The sequence below is a fragment of the Pteronotus mesoamericanus genome, unplaced genomic scaffold (genome assembly GCF_021234165.1).
Source record: "Pteronotus mesoamericanus isolate MK-2021 breed Mesoamerican mustached bat unplaced genomic scaffold, CSHL_Meso_final scaffold_31, whole genome shotgun sequence".
Taxonomy (NCBI): domain Eukaryota; kingdom Metazoa; phylum Chordata; class Mammalia; order Chiroptera; family Mormoopidae; genus Pteronotus; species Pteronotus mesoamericanus.
Genome location: NW_026555312.1, coordinates 19,129,982 through 19,145,764, shown reverse-complemented (window position 1 = coordinate 19,145,764; position 15,783 = coordinate 19,129,982).

Sequence of the window (15,783 nt, the reverse complement as noted above, 5' to 3'; positions counted from 1 at the left end):
TTGGCTTCTCAGTTCCCAACCAGCACTAACATGTTTCAAGAGGGTACATGTTGTTGAAGGTGCTAATGGCACTTGCTTCTATTTCCATTTTAAAATAATAAAGGAATAAAATAACTATTCTGAAGTCCTGCACTCCATAACCTAAGTATTCAGGGTGGTGTGGGGGAGGGGGCGGTGGGAGCATGTTCCGATTTTGTCCCTCAGTGTGCTGACTACAGTAGTCAACGCTGGTGCCTCCAGCAGCCATCACACTGCATTGTTCTTCATCTTAGCTTAACATTGTTTAATTCATGCCCATAATGGACCATTAGTTAATAAACAAGGCATTTTAAATACAAATTTGTGAAGAAAATAATGTAATCATTCATCAAATAAGCCTCAAAAATTTTACCAGTTACATTCATTAAATTGAAAATTTTGAAGGACACCAGAGTCTCCAGTATTTCAAAACCACTGTCCTAGAGAAAATATAGGGGGACTTCTGGCCAAGATGGGGGCAAGATAGATACACTTTGCCTCCTCACACAACCAAAAGAGGAACAACAAGTTTAAAAGCAAAAAAATAACCAGAACTGCCAGAAAACCAAACTGTATGGAGGTCTGAAAACCAAGGAGTTGAAGAAGAAACATTCATTCACACTGGTAGGAGCCGGGGAGATGGGCAGCTGGGGTGGAGAAGATGCGCGGCAAGGCGGTGGCTGGAGGACCAAGCAGGCGAGGCAGTGGCTGGCACACCTGGCGGTCCCACATTTGTGTGCGGATAAACTGGGAGGAACAATGGGGGAGTGAGACAGATCATGGCAATCCAGGGTTCCAGTGCAGGAAAAGAAACCAAAAATAGAACTAAGTAATAAAGAGATAGCCAATCTATCAGATGCACAGTTCAAAACACCGGTAATCAGGACTCTCACAGAAATGGTTGAATATGGTCACAAAATAGAAGAAAAAGTGAAAGCTATGCAAAGTGAAATAAACAAAAATATACAGGGAACCAACGGTAAAGGGAAGGAAACCAGGACTCGCATCAATGATTGGGTGCAGAAGGAAGAACAAACATTCAACCAGTACAGAATGAAGAAACAAGAATTTTAAAAAAATGAGGAGAGGCTTAGGAACCTCTGGAACAACTTTAAATGTTCCAACATCTGAATCATAGGGGTGCCAGAAGAAGGAAAGGAAGAGCAAGAAATTGAAAACTTATTTGAAAAAATAATGAACAAGAACTTCCTCAATCTGGCAAAGGAAATAGACTTCCCGGAGATCCAGGAAGCTCAGAGAGCCCCAAAGAAGTTGGGCCCAAGGAAGCACACACCAAGGCACATCATAATTACATTACCTGAGATTAAAGATAAGGAGAGAATCTTGAAAACAGTAAGAGAGAAGGAGACAATTACCTACAAAGGAGTTCCCATAAGACTCTCAGCTGATTTCTCAAAAGAAACCTTGCAGGCAAGAAAGGGCTGGCAAGAAGTATTCAAAGTCATGAAAAGCAAGGACCTATATCCAAGATTACTCTATCCAGCAAAGCTATCATTTAGAATGGAAGGGCAGATAAAGTGCTTCCCAGATGAGGTAAAACTAAAGGACTTCATTATCACCAAGTCTTTATTATATGAAATGTTAAAAGGACTTATCTAAGAAAAAGAAGATCAAAAATGATGAACAGTAAAATGACAACAAACTCCCAACTATCAATAACCAAACCTCAGAAAACCCAAAAACAAACTAAGCAAACAACTAGAACATGAACAGAATCACAGAAATGGAGATGGAGGGGGGAGCGGAAGAATGGGTGAAAAGGGAATAAGAAACATAAATTAAAAAAAAAAACAACGAGAAAATATAGTGAATAGTTTATCCAATTTCTTTCCCATTTATTGAAAATAGAACTTAACTAAAGAGCCCTGGCCAGGCTGCCCAGTTGTTGGAGCACAGTCCTATACCCCAAAAGTTTGTATGTTCGATCCCCGGTCAGGGAACATTTCTAGGTTGTGGGTCCAATCCCCAGTTGGGCCGCATATGGGAGGCAACAAATTGATGTTTCTCTTTCATATCTATGTTTCTCTCCCCACCCCCTGCCATTCCTCTCTCTCTGGAATCAATAAACATAACCTCGGGTAAGGATTTAAACATTTTTTAAAATAATTTAACAAAAGAAACATCCTCTCATCATTTTAATACAAAAAAAATGAAAATTATAAAAATATTAAGTTCACAGTTCATTTTGATGCTCTAAACATGACTAAATTTCAAGCTGTATTTTAATATTTGTTTTTGTTCAAACCAAATACAATATAATAATTATTTTTAAAATGGTTTGTCAAGAAATTGGGCTTTTTCATATAAACTTAAAGTGTGTTAAATAGCACAAAACACTGATTAAGTGAGAAAAAGTAAAAATGCATCTTACAAATTATGATCAATTATGATATTACATTAGAAATACTTTCTCATATCCTTGAGATCATGTTGATCTGAAATAAAATACTAAAACTAACTTTTGCTCAGCCTCATGTAAAAATAATAAAATTATTTTTTTTTAATTTTGAAGGTGGTTTTTGGATTTTGAAAGAGGTGCATGTGTCAAAAACTTGGGGGAAGTGGTATATTTTCCCTAAGTTGATTATCAGAATCACAGAGGGAGCTTGTTAAACAAAGAGACTTCTGGTTCCCCCCAGATCCATGAATCAGAGTGTCCCAGAGATACTGGGGCACCTCCATTTTCAATATGCACCTCAGATGATTCTGAAGATGAGTTTGGTGGGAAACATTCATCTTATCAGAATGCAGTTTTCCCAAGGCAAAAAGAAGCCAGGAAAGCATGTTTGTCATCTGGCAAAAAAACATGCCAGGCAGAAAAAGGCCAGATCTGAGACCCTGGAAGATCTTAGCCTAAGGGAAGGCAGGGAAGCCACTGAAGGGATGGGTTGAGGAGGAGGTGAGGATTCAGGCTGCAGGTTACCATGTGACATGACCTCTTACCATGTGACCTAGAAAAAGTCACTTGACTCAGGTTTCTCATTTGTATAATGATAATTTTAAAAAATCTACCTTGCAGGGTTGTGGTAAGAATTAAAAGAAATCATCTAGGCAAAGCATTCGGTCTCAAAGCAGCTAATTGTAAGCAGAGAACTCAAAGAAAGGCTGGGAATGACTGTGTAGAGGAATTCTGACTCTGCTTTTGACCTGTCTCAGTGAAATTATTATGACATTTATTGAAACTGTAACTTGTCTGTTGTCTGAGTCTTTTGGGAATAAACTGTTCATAAATTTCACCCATCTGGGATCCATGCCTTTTCTCTCCCTGGGACTTCAATAAGTAAGCACTCCCTCAAAAACTGGACATTATTATTCTTTGGGGTGCTCAAGTTAGAGTGTCCTAGTGAAAGGGATTAAACAATATTGTGTTTGGAACATACAAGGTATGTCTGGAAAAAGTCCATCCACTGTTCATATAACAAGAACAGTTTGTGCAACATTGATGTAACCTGGCAGCCAAGGACACTGGACTGGAATGCACATGTGCAAACAATGACAGCTTCACTGTACTAGTCCATGGGGGCAGTAGACGCTGTTGAGTGAGCGTGTATACTGTGTGGTTGTCACATTCAAAATGACTGAGTGAGTAGAGCAACAAGTCTGCATCACATTTTGCATTAGGCTTGAACATTCCTCCACAGAAACTATTCAGATGATTCAGAAGGCTGCAGCTATGGGCAACTTGTGATTGGCAGCTTCATCACAACAATGTGTCCACTCATGCATCGTGCCTTGTGCAGAGATTTTTGGCAAAATATCAAATGACCCAGGTGACTCAGTCCCCTACAGCCTAGATTTGGTGCCTGGAGACTTCTGGCTTTTCCCAAAACTAAAATCACCTTTGAAAGGGAAGAGACTACAGACTGTCAATGAGATTCAGGAAAATATGATGGGGCAGCAAGTGGTGATTGGGAGAACTCTGTGAGGTCCCAAGGTATCTCCCTTGAAGGGGGACTGAGGCATCATTGTCCTGTGTACAATGTTTCTTGTATCTGGTATCTTCTTCAATAAATCCCTCTATTTTGCAGAGTGTGTGGCTGGATACTTTCTGGACAGAGTTCGTAGTTCTGCAAGCTTCTCTAGATGAAGGCAAGTGCTCTGAAGATGGTGTTTTATAACAGCAATCTCTACTGAGCAGGCTAGGAATCCAGGTGGTATGGGGTGGGGGAAGTACACATGCTGAAATCTTTAATTCTCAACACAAAGAATTCCTTTTCCTAACATCTTTCAGTGATGAAAATGTAATTGTTAGCTAGGTTTACAAATTGGAGGTACACTTCTAAAGGTTGTAGAGTAACTCTCGGGAAGCATAAAGGCTTGTAACAAGATTAGAGGCTCAACTCTCAGACATCACACAGAGAAAAATACATATTCAGGAAGCTAGAGATGGGCTCCCAGTGCAGACCAAAAATGTTATGCGAATACAGTGTGTCTGTATTATTCAGGGAAGAAAAATAGAAAGAAAGCAATCTTGAGACCTTGTATTTCCTCAAAAAAAAAGATGTGGAGTTTTCAGAAGTGCCCCCTGAAAGGATGCCTCCCCCTGGGCCCCTGGCTGGCTCGGCAGAGTGTGGATGGGTAGCTATGGGAAGGGACATGCAAATCAACTTCTGCCTGGCTGCCCAAGATACAATCAGAACTGCAGTGAAAAGGATGGAAGAGAATGAAATGATTATTTTCATCTTTATCCCTTGTGGTTAGGCACGGTTACTCTCAATCTATTGTTCAAGCTGATTGTGTTTTCATATCTCCACTTTCCTTTCAGACGCAAGGCTCTTACTGCTGGAAATTATTAGCATATTTCAGCAAAAAATCCTACAGCAGAAGTATGCCACATGGTGATAATCCTATTCATCAGAAGAATGAAATTGGAAGTTTGGGCCATTCCTATTCATAAAATTACATACCCATAGTTCTCTCCTTGATGATTTTTCCCTTTACTTCTCAGGCTCATGAAATCCAGGACAAGTACATGAGTTTTATAAAGAGAACAGAGCGTATTTGCTTTGGCAAATCTAATGTGCTATTTTACACTTACTAGAAAGGTCCAAAACAGGAGCCTCTCAAGATGTAAACTCAATCTTTGGAGTTTATTACCATGGAGGAAGTGTCTCTTAAAGTGGGTGAGAAAATTGGTGTAGAAATAAATCGTCTGATGTCTGGGTGTGTAGGAAAAACCCCAACCATATTTTCCAGGTAGCGTTCTATGCAAGGTATCAACAGCATGGCCACCTAGTAACCACTAAGCAATGTGGTAAAGAACTCTTATTGGTTACAGTTGGAGATGTGGCAGCTAGTGCTTACATTATACTACAAATTTCTTCTACTTTGAAAATTGAGCCTTGGTAGAATTAAAAATTGATATATGGGCTTATCAGAGGTACCAGATGATCAGCTTCTAGAATATCATCTTTCCTTTATTGCAGTCCCAAAGAGCCAGTTATTCATGATCTCTTAGGCTAACAAATCTAAACTTTAAAAAGATAAATGAAAACCCTGACTACCTGGTTACTTCTCCAGGCCCAGAGGGATTATTTATCATTTATAACAAGCAACCAAGTGTACAGAAGAATTCTCTGCTCATATTGGTACTGCTCTCACTTGATTAACTACCTGGCAATAAAAACTTGTTGCATGAATGAGTGGTGAAAGGGTGGAAATATGGACCAAGAGGGACTTTTATGGGGAAAGGAGAATAGTGTTTAATAAATATATTTTTAAAAAATTAAATTGGAGAGGTAAAAAAATTTATACTTGTAAAAAAAAGTAACTGGTTAATTGGGTAAATAATCACAGGCTTTGCACCTGGATTCATAATCAGCCAACTGGAAAAAGAAGAAAACCCTCTTGAGATCACCAAAAAAGTTGCAAAAGCATTTAAGAGTTTCATTTCCTTAGGAAGTGTGCTCATTCATACCATGTTGTCATAGAGACTTTTAAAAAGTGTTTTCCGGTCGTTTTGTTGTTCCACTGAAGAACCTGGGAGACCACTAAGTAGTGGAATAAGAGGAGATATAAAAGTCCCCACTCACTTTTACCTTTCTCCTTCCCAGTCCCCTCAACTAAAAGAACTCTGTTAGGCCTCTCTTTGATAGAAGAGTTCCTGGAAATGCATTTTTTTGGAAAACAATGACTATTCCCCTTTAGCTAGGAGCCAACTGGGAGGAAAAGTCCAGCTACAAGGGAATAAACCTTGTAGGCAGAAGATGTGCGAAGGCAGTGAGAAGACAGTGTACAAACTCCCTGTACAATGAAGTACCTGTGGTTTCTCTTACCTGAGGTCAACCTCAGTCCAAGAATATTAAAAAGAAAATTCTAGAAATAAACAATTCATAAGTTTTAAATCCTGCACCATTCTGTGTGGTGTGATGAAATCTCACATTATCCTGCTCTCTTCTGCCCAGGATATGAACCATCCCTTTGTTCAGCATCTCCATGCTGTATATACTCCCTGGCCATTAATACTTAGTAGGCAGCTGGGTTACCAGATCCGCTGTTGAGGTATCACAGTGCTTGTGTTCCAGCAGCCTTTATTTCACTTAATAATGGCCCCCAAACACAAAAGAAGTGATGCTGGCAATTCAGATATGCCAAAGAGAAGCTGTAAGTGCTTCCTTTAAATGAAAAGGCAAGTATAGTACAATAAGATATTTTGAGAGAGATATCACATTTACATAACTTCTATTACAGCATGTTGTTATAATTGTTCTAATTTACTATTAGTTATTGTCATCAATCTCTTATTGTGCCAAATTTATGTTACACTTTGTTGTAGGTATGTAGGTATAGGAGAAAACATGGTATAGCAGCTCCTTGATTAAGATCGCTTTGTTCAGCGTTGTTTTGTTATAACATAGGTGAGAAAAAAACTCGATTCCTGGGAGGGCCACTGTCTGTGGAATGTGGACTCTCTCACCACGTCTGCATGGGTTTTCTCTGGGGACTCCAGTTTCCTCCCACATGCCAGAGATGTGCACGTGGGTGACCTGATGTGTCTACATCGTCCCAGTCTGAGTGAGTGTGGGGTGTGTGATATGTCCTGAGGAGGAAGGATGTCCTGTCCAGAGTGGGTCCCACTTGCGCCCTGAGCTGCGGCGATAGGCTCTGGCCGACCCTGACTACGAACAGGTATGGAAAATAATGTTCTTCTTGTTATTAATCTTTCTTAAATGTGTATAGCTCACATTTATTTCAATGTTTAATATTAGAAGGGTTTGGGTCTTTATTTCAAAGTTTGGTGGTGTTTTTGTGGCCAGAAATATGTTGTAGGAATTTAACTCTTGTTGGTATCAGTTAACCTATGGTAAGACTGGTTTCATTACACATTGTTTTGCTTGAAGTTGAAGTTTCCAAGAATTTCCGGACAACATTAGGTGAGGGCTTACTGTACATATAGGGTTCAGTACTATCTGCAGTTTCAGGCATCTCCTGGGGGTCTTGATTGGATCCCCCTCAGAGAATGGGGCATTATTGTAATTTGAATGTGTGTGAATATTTTTACCCACATTATTAAAATGCTTTTTAATTCTGTATTTGTATGTAACAGTTAAATGCTGTGAAAAATGGCATAAATAACATGCTCAGGCCTATTTGTTTTCCTGGGAGTCCATGAGCTGAACAGGGTATTTTCAGATCCAGCGCCATGCTCCCCTGGCAATTACCCTTCCTCCTTTCTCACAGCTCGCGAGGTAAAATGAACAGCCAGAGCAAGAGGGAAGTGGAATCGTTCCAATATGTCCAATATCCTTAGGTATTAATTAAAATTTTTATTCATTGTTTTGGGAGTCACTTCAAACCTTGCTGGAATTAAATAGTTATAATAAATAGTTAGGCAATATGTGTGTAGTTGCATTTTAGGAGAAATTGCATTTCTCCTAACAGGAGACTTAAATTCATTGGAATTAATTGGAAAACACTCATCTCCATTTTTCTCTCAGTTTGAAAAATACTGATGATGTGTCAAAACCTATTTCCCTGAAAGTGAACAAAAGCATCAGAATTAATCACCAAGAGCTATTATCATTGAATATAAAATTACATAAAGGCCTTGGATGACTAGACAGTGCTTAAATTACAGGAAGATGTGGCCATGGGTGTGAAATACGTCGATATCATTTGAGCCTTGGCTGTTTGCTCAAAGCATGCCCCACAGCCACGCCAGGCACCCAGGTATCTGAGACATTGCCTTTACGTAAAACATCTAGTGATGTGGTCTGAGAAGGAGCTGTGTGGGCTCTTCATGGCAGTTGCTTTTGTGTTGGGTATGTCTCTCAAACGCAGTGCTCCAGCACACCAAGGAGACAATCTCACTGTCAGACTGGGATCTGCTGACACTGAACTAGGAGTGGAGTTTTAAGAGTATAATCAGAATCACAGGCGATACCAGTCTGCTGAACTTAAAAATGGGTTGTTAACAAAAAGCAAAATCTGCCAGTGTAGTCTGCAATTGCTCAGCTTCTAAACTATACCTGAAGCCCAAAATCAGTCATCAGAGGTGGCATTGGTTTTCTAGAATAGGTATATATAGAATATCTATATATCTATATATATATGGGTGGTGGTGGAAAGAAAGTCTGTCACGCATAAACTTTCCATACCTATACACTCTCCTCACTCAGAGGCTCAAGATAAACATTGTAAGTGATTTTTTAAAAAAAAAATCTAAGTCAGAGGAAGCATGCATTCCAGTTATTATTAGCTCCTCCTCAGTTATGGCCCAAACTGTATGTTTTTGGAAAGCAGTGCTTTCTCCATCCCTTTAAAAATGTATTTACTATACTTATGTTTTCAGCCTTATGACTTCTGCTCTGGGCTAACTGGGGCCAGGTCATTTTGAATGTTTGAGTTAAAGAGCCCTCAGGAAAAGAAAATTCAATTATTTTTCTGTCTGGGCAAGTGACAGAACAATTCATCATAACAACTAATACCAATATACTTACTTCTATAAACACCAACTCCTTGAACCAAGACACTGGCATTTGGGTGTTGCCTTGAGCTTTTTTTCTGGTTTCAGTTCACTGAACCCTTTATATCTGGACAGAATTTAAACCCCATCGGTGAGGGAGTCACAGTCATGTGATAACATATAGCAGAAATTTGACAATTAGCTGAAATACTTGGGATATGCAGACAAATATGTTAAGTAATTTGGGCTGCTACTGGGAAATAAATACTCAGACCAACTAGAGAGAAAGACAGATGGGTAAAATGAGAGGCTTCATTCATTAATATGGCCATACCTGTATTGAACAAATCTGGGGGTGGAAATATAAATATACGCAAAAACCAAAAAGGAAACCAGGATGTGATTATTTGCTTGGAAAGGAGAGTGATCTGGGACTCTTTGAAATTCTCTTGACTTGCAGTAAGATATCTTCAAACATTATCTTGATGTAAAATTTTGCCCATTTCCTTCTTCCCTGAAGAAGAACTAAAATTGTGTCCAAAAGGTAAAGAGAAATAAACAAGGGTTTCCCACCTAAAATGACATTCTTTAGATTCCAAAAACAAGGCCACATGGGAGGCAAGAAATGCCTTGGAAGGAGAGGAAAGGAAGAACTTAAGTCACTTGGGGTTTATAGCAGGGAACATGGCGGCTGGTGAGTGGGGAGTGGTGCTTCCTCTGACTTAGATTTTATAGCAGGGGAATGGAGAGGACCAGGTGTTAGCCAGTGCACACTGCTGCAGGGAAGCCTAGCCATGCCTGCGGGTCATGGCATTACAGGTGGCAGAAGATGCTCTTTCTATTCTCATTGGGCAGCACCCTTATCGATACCTGTTTGCCCATTGCCTGTGGACAAGGTGCCCATCTCTCCAAAACCTGTGAAGCTCCGTAAGTGCCTCATGTGTTCTTCCCTTGAATGGCCCAAACCATGCAGTTCTTCCCAACACAGGTGGCTCTTTGCTAGTCAGCGGTGCTGTTGGGAGCAAATTCAAGCCCCTGTATGTGGGTAAAGCTGAGTGACAAAATATACCACCCATTTCAAATTCCTGCTCATTCTAATCAAATTTACAGATGGTCAATCCACATCTTTTCAGAAACATGTCTACTCCATAAAATGAAGGGCAATAGAATTCAACCTTGGTCTTTTAACTAAGAGTTCTTGCTCACCTCATGCTAAGCAGCTGATGGTGTGATTAGACGGAGACTACACTAAACGGACAAGATGTTGGGCATGTAGATATAAACAGATATAAAATAAAGTAAACATCAACCCAAATCTCTCCCCACAATTTCTGGAATGATCCTGAAGTACCTCAGTCTCCTCAGTCATTCATAGAATAAAATGCTTACTGGAGACCAATCTAGAGTTTCTATATTATGTGGTACAACTAATATAAATATGTTCAGAACAAATCTCTATTCTGAGGAGCATTAATAATTTTACCGCCAACATTCAGTAGAGTTAAAATAATCAGTAAAGCCCTTTTCAGCTAGCATGTAAGTTGGTTCTATTGTAGCTTAATTGAACATCTAACTTAGGGAATTGGGCATAAAATGTAATATTCTGAACTTGATTTGCCGGGTCTCATGTCCTATGGTAAAACTGGTCTCGGGACTAAGAAGCCTTTAAAAAATGGCTATTGCCACATCCTTTATCACCTCATGCATAACTCTACGAGTTACCCACAAGGTGCAGGAACGATTGATTTTGCTTTTTCCTTAACCTTTAATTCAGTGAATAGTAAATAGTTTGGGAATAATTTTAATGTGCTTGATAAAAGTCCACAGTAACTGATGCTTATATAGAATGTGACAATATCAGCAGAAATAATGGTTTTTCAAAGCAGAAAACAGAACTTTTCTCATTAATTTACACCTTAATTTGAAATCACATTTAGATTATCTGGATATGCCAAAGGAATAGAAATAAAAATATTGTAAAACTACCTTAAAGGAGTAGAAATAAAAATATTATCATTTTGCCATACTCACTTATCTGTCTATTTTATTATGGAGCCAATTGAAAGACAATTTTTAACATTATGACACTTCATTACTCAGTACTTTGGTATGCAAAATCTAAAAACAAGGCCATTTGCATTAAAAATACCATTATTACATTTAAGATAAAAAATAAAACATCTGAAATGCCATTTACTATTCTGTTTGTAGTTTTTCTCAGTGTTCTAAGAACTGTTCTTCATGCTCATTATATGGTTTTATTTTTATATACTAGGGGTGAACTTATCAACACTTGCTGTCACTCTATTGTCAGAAAGCGTGGCTTAGGACACTGTTCTAATACCAAAATTCTCATTTTTGGTAAATTCACTCCCAAACTCAGTGACTTGAAGAAAGTTTTATATGATAACAAAGTCAGCCTGCTGGGATCACTAGAAATCTCTGTTGGCTGCATGTCTTAAGACATGCAGCAGACAATGAGTAAAAATTATTAGGAAATTTTCCCTGACCCAAATCACCATGGACTGACTTTGGGTGGACCATGCTGGGGTCTTAACTAGACTTTTGCTCATGCAGTAGAGCTACTCCTGGGCTATGGAAACTTCAGTTACAGATTTTCTTGCCTCATCACCATGAAGAGCTAAATGCTCCTCAGACATCACTGTGGTAAGGATGAATTAGATTCCAGATTCAGACAAAAATTCTGTTTTGTTCATTGAGGTCATCTCCATGTACTTTAAAACAACAAAAAACCAAAAACTGAGCACTCAGATTGTAGGATGAATGTTCTTTGATGTAAAAATACCTTTACTCTGTCCCTGGCCAGAGAATAGAATCTTAGCCACCTGCTGTTCTCATAGGGTTTTCCTGCTCGTGATGGAGGGACAAATCACTCAAGAGTATATGCAATGTTGCTTTCTGTGAAGACAAATAAAACACAGGAAGAAGGTAGTGGTGGGCAGGAGCATGCTGTCTTAGGAAGGGTGGTGGGGAGGGCCTCTTTGACAAAGTGGTGAATTGAGCACAGACCTGGGAAGGAGGGAGCCATCTGAAAGACACAGGGCAGCTTCAGGCTGAGGCATCCCTAACCAGGAAGCCTGGGGGTGGGACCTGCCTGGCATTTCTGAGGAGCGTAGGCTCGGGGGAGGGGGCAGGGTGGTAGGGGATGAGATGGGGACCGGGGGTGATGGGGTGATATGTCAGTCACATAGAAGTCTTGGAGGCCAGGCTGAGGTTTTGGAGTTTAACTCTGTGGCGGGAAGCCAGGGAGGGAAGCCATTCGCAATCCATACTTAGGAACTGCATAAGGTTATATTAATATTCTTCTGCTCCTTTTTCTCTCCTACTGTATTTCCTTAAGGCTTTGATTTTAATTTATTCATTTTTATTATATAAATATTTTGGCAAGTCATTTTAGATCTTTTGTGGAATCAAATAAGACATTTATGTCTCTTTATGTATCTATATAGTAAAATTAAAAAGTTCTTATTACTTGTTTTGGTCTAACATTGCTGGTTAATATGAGCAGCCATGTTAGCTCAACACAGGTAATAATAAAGTTCAGGCATGGAAATTTTATTTCCGTTTAAAACATAAGGAAGTGCAAAATCCTAGTAGTAACAATGATCCTCTATTTAATCTAACCATGCAAAGAGGCCTGATGTTTATCTTCCTAGGTAGCCCTCGTATAAATATTATGGGCAGGCACTATGTCTAAAGCTACAGTGTTGATCCCTGACTATTTCAATTTTGATCTTCAAAGTTTCTTGGTTTTTTCTATATATATGTTTCCACAAACTAGCTAACTTCGCTCATGGCAGCCAATAGAAAGCAGTTAGCTTGAGTGAAAGTTTCAAGCAGTTAGTAAATATGAAAACAATGTTTAGCTTCAAACAAAAAAATACATTAAGTCATTTCATATATTCATGCATTCACACCACTGAAGTAAGGTGTTGGAAAAAGTACAAACGTTTGTCCATAGGCTATGTCGGGGGTTGGGGGGGGCGAAAGTAGGTTTACAGTTGTTAGTACAGGAAACAACAGAGTTTATTCATGTATTATTATTCATGTATTATTTATTAATCAGTGAATTCTTTTCCAAATAGCTGTAAACCTCCTTTTGTCCCACCCTATATTTATTTTTAGAATATTTTCTGAATGCCAGTAACTGAAAAGTGTAAAACTCCAGCAGCTCTTCCAAGTGGGATTATTTAGTGTTGTGACTAAATACTAAGAGCCTTGAACAGTCTTGGGTTTTCACTGATTTTTCAGTATCAGGTTCAAAAATGGTGATTTAAATGTATGCAAATGCCTCAGTTGCAGCTATGGGTGAAGTCAGTTTTTACTGGCCCTTAAATTTAAAAATTCCATCTTCAGAAAAAGGGCATCATGAAACAATATTCAGGTTGGCAGGAACATGCAGAGATGAGGTCAAGAGGAATGGGATTAGGATTTCTTGTGAGTAACAAGGCTGAGAAGGAATGCTTGGATAAAAATACAGATTCAGAGAGAATTCATGCCCGAGCAGTCATGTGGAGCCCCACCTTACTTTGTAGTCAGGAGACTGAGACACTAGGAGCACAAATGATTGACTCCACAGCTTGCTCAGCATCTGCAGCAACACAGAGGTGACCCTGTGGATAGTACGAGAAAGAATCTGTTAGATAAAATTTTAACACCACCTTCAACTTACTGCAGCAATGCTTGCTTATTGCATTAAATTTGGAAAACAGAAAACTGCACAAAAGAAAAGTCTGTCATCCCACTCTTGAGGGATCATCTCCATGAACATTTTGGTTTGTTCCCTTTTAAATTAAGATGGCTCAATGCCTGGGATTTGGGTTTCCAGGAAAATCTGGATTTACTGATAAATCATGCAATCTTCCTAAAGGCCCAATTATTGGAAATCAAGTCCTGACATCATTTTGGTGGGCAGAACAGTGCTGGGTCTCTGGCGCACTCAGTCATTCATTTCCTTTGCTCACTTATAAATTGAACAGATATTTAGTGAGCATTTACTGTGTGCCAGGCTCTGTGTTCGGCATCAGGTATACAAATACGAATGAGACCGTTCTAGTCCCTGTCCCTGTAGAGATTACATTCCAGTCAGGAAAACATCATTAATGCTTCGTTGCAATTATGAAGCAAGGCACTATGAAGTTGTACAACAGTGTTTCCGGAGACTTTCCAGACTCCCTTTGTCTGGTTTATGCTAGAATCAGCCTCGCTACTCAGAACAGCCTGCAGATGATGAGGTCTGGGAACTTGTCAGAAAGGCAGACTCTCAGGCCTGAACTAGACTTACCAAATCAGGATCTGCTCTTTAGCAAGATCCCAGGGGATTCATGAGGCATATTAAGGTTTGAGAAACACTGGCCTAAAGGGTGAGTGGGAATCAAGAATAGAGGGAGGGGGAAAGCTTGCCAGGCCCTGGAGCAGGCTCTTGGTGGGAAGGTACTCGTGGGCACTTTGAGCCAGTGAACGAAGCCCAGTATGGCAGGGACCAAGGCCAGATGAGGCTGGGGGGCATCAGCAGGGAGGCCCTTGCTTTGGGGCTAGCCATGGGTTTGGGACAACTTATCCTCCACCACCCCATCCCAGAGGGCTGTTGTGAGGATCAGATCTGTTAACGTGTCTGAAAATGTTCGCAGCTGTGAGACCCCATCACTGCTGCTCTTCTGAAGGGAAAGAGAAATGGTTTGTGGTATGCGAGATGCTCACTGATTACCTCCTCATGTCCAGGACAACCGGTGAGACATAACTCAAGACTCAATGATGGTGCCCATATGAAGAGTTTATCAAACCCATCCCACGCACAGATAGTGCTGAAAAAAAGGCTCTTTAGCTCTATCTTTGTATATTGGGGGAGGTAGAGTGGAAGGAGTGGTTACAAATTGTGGAACCTGTGGGGTTTAAGCCACCCTGGGTCCAGGCTCACCTCCCTCACCCAAATCTCACTTCCAGTTTTAGGCTGAGTAGTCAGTCTTATTTTTCAGATTCTTGCAGCTCCCCACTTCCTATTGCGTTGTCAGGTCTAGGATGAGTAGGGCCAAGAGGGTGACCTGGAGGACTGATTGTCAACCTCTACACCATCCTTCTCTGAACTTTGAAGGCTATAGAGAAGGGATAAAACTTTTAAAAAAGGCTAACAGAACAACTGACGAAGAAAATAGAAAAATGAACATCCTTTTGAAAGTCAAGGCCTTGAATTTCATGAAGTCTTTTATTCCCATTATTTACTCTTATTAACCGGATTGAAGTATCTGGTTTCCAAAGCTCTTACCTACAACCAGGCCTCCTTTTCTGATACACCTGTGTAATTCTACACCAGGCTTAGAAGATGGACCGTGACCCAGAGAGCTCCTCTTTGTTCGCCATTTTCACATTCTATCATGTAGCCTGAGGCACTGAACTAGCTAATCAGCTTGATTTACAACCTGAAACCACTCCAGCTCCTGCATATCTATCTGTTCTTAACATTTTTATAACACAGGTCCTCAAAGGTGTTTACAGCACACTTTCTGCTATTTACTGGTTCACAACAGTACGGGCTTTTGAAAATTTTGTTTTAAATTCTTAATGCATGGAAAGGCAAATCCTGGCAAAGCAATTTCAGGTGGGCAGTTTGAGATTATAGGACTGGATTTAGTCATAGGCTGGGCAAGACCAGGAGTCAGAAGTTCCAGTACTTGTTTTAGAGAATCTTCCATCATCCTTTTCATCAGAAAATACTTTAAAAATTATATAAGTAATATGTGCATTCATTTATTTCTGAAATTTATATAAGCATATTATACATGAAACAAAAGTCTTTCTTGACATTTTTCCATCTTTACTTG